We start from the raw sequence: 2,381 nt of genomic DNA, 5'->3' as shown, positions 1-2,381 counted from the left end.
ATATCACTATATATATATATGAAAACCGATATAATGTGTGTGTATAGATATTGAGCTTAACGTATTAAACACACATAATATAAACCCTAAACTACATTACCCAAGCAATCTTGATCTTCAATTAAGCTTGACTTGGTACACGTTGCGGATGAAGCTTGAACTTGGATCTTAAACTTTGAATAGCAAGGCTTCACCGACATTCCGCCAACCTCCATTTGATATGATACAAACACTAGACAAACAACATTAGTGGTAAATTATTTGTTAACCATCATCGAAACAAGAAGGCCAACAATCTCCCCCTTTTTGATGATGACAAATAATTTACAAAAAGGATATATGCATGAAAGGAAATGAATATATAAAATATAATTCGCATGCATATAAGCAAACAAGATAGATATACTCACAATATTTCTCCCCCTTTGACAACATCGAAAAGGGGACAAAAGAATTAAGAGAGCGAAAGCTCTCCCTATCAATAAGCATAGGTGAGTATAAAAAGAATATATATAGAGGGATTGCTCCCCCTATCAAAAAGCCATATAGAATATATGCAATGAAGATCATGGCAAACATATGTGAGCAAGCATAGATGGAAAATATGCTAAACACAACTCACATACTTAAAGACAATGAGAACACATATGAATATATCAATGTGAAAGAAGTGTCTCATTAGCACAAAAAATATAGAAACCATATAAAAGAATAGATTTATGAAATCAAGAAGAGGAACATGAGAGTCATGCAAAAAGTTTTCAAATGAAAACAAATCAACCAAAAGAAATCATAAATCAAGATTTGAGTCCAAAACCCATGTTTGATCAAAAATAGAATCTCATTTGTGGGATTTGATCAAACCACATATGGAATACATTATAAGGCACGAATAGATGATCCATAAGCACAAACATATAAATATCATCATATAAGTGAAATATAATGAAAATCAAAATAAAATCTTTAACAAAAGAATTTCAAGAGAGGCAACAATATATCAAGCTCTAAAGCTTGTTCTAACCCATATAATCATTCTAGCATCCGGTAAACATGATTTGGGAATAAACACCCAATAAACCCGGAGGGTTATATAAATGCAAACCTCTCATTAAAGCAAAACCAATGATCATGAAAACAAAAGAATTTAGCGAATAAAAGAAAATGTTTTCATAAAAGTTTAAGATGCATTTTTCAAAACCAAGAAAGAGAAAAATAAAAACACTAAAATTCTTGGTTTAAAAAATTATTTTGGCACCCAAGCATTCTTGGTGCCGGATTGTTTAGGGACATGACCCTTATCAATAAAGCTCAAAGCCCTTGGGTTATGAACCCATTTGGGCGCATTTAGTGCACGGGTTCGGTCAAAGCAATAATTATGCGATTTGTGTTGACCAAGTGAGCGTGCACGAAAATCATTTGCAACTGAAGATTGTCTTTTAAATTTATTTTGCAAATGAGAAACCTTATTAAACAAAGGTGGTTTACTTGAGAAATTTGGCAAGTTTGAACATTTTTTCAAATCATAACAAAACTTAGCCAAATGACCAAATCTACCACAAATATCACATTTAAACACTTGTGGTCTATTAGAAACATTTGGCAAACGTGATTTTCTTTTCAAATCAAAACAATATTCGGCCAAATGATCAAAACGACCACAAAACTCACATTTGTACATATGGTCATGTTTATGATGATCTATACGTGTGTGTACATGTGAGTGTGATGATGAAGCTTGATGGGATGCACAAACATGATTAAGCTTGATGGGTTTTTGTGCATTATAACAAAATCTAGCAAGGTGGCCTTTACGACCGCAATTAGTGCATTTATAGACTTTGTTATACATGTGTGCATAGTGTGTAGGTTTCTTAGAAGAGTTTGCATTAGACTTTGCACACAAGTCTATAAGCTTGTTATGATTATCAATGCATGTGTTTAAGGGAAAAGAAGTCAACTTATGTCAAAGTGATAAAAAAATGTACAAAGCTGTAAAGTTATGAAAACTAGAAAAAAGTTTGAGAAATTGAAAGGTTTGAAATTAAATTTAAATCTCAAAAAAATTTGAGAAATTGGAAAGTTATAAAAACTTGTAAGTTTGAGAAATTAAAAGGAGTTGTCAAAGGAGTTTAAGAAATTGGAAATTTTCGAAAAAATGACAAACGTTTAGGAACATGGAAAGTTTGAAAAATGTAAACATGAGAACATGGTACTTGAAAACTTTGTGGAAGTCATTTTATTATTTATCGTTGATAACTTTTCAAAGAAATTGGAGTTTTGAAATAAAAGTGAAATGTCAAAAACGTTTGAGAAATTTCAATATTTGAAACTTGAAGTTTAAAAATTGCAAAGTTTGAAAATTAAAGTGAAATGTCTAA

Source organism: Asparagus officinalis, chromosome 1, assembly GCF_001876935.1.
Source record: "Asparagus officinalis chromosome 1, Aspof.V1, whole genome shotgun sequence".
Lineage (NCBI taxonomy): Eukaryota > Viridiplantae > Streptophyta > Magnoliopsida > Asparagales > Asparagaceae > Asparagus > Asparagus officinalis.
The sequence above is the reverse complement of the archived record's forward strand: the minus strand, read 5'-3'. Positions refer to the sequence as shown.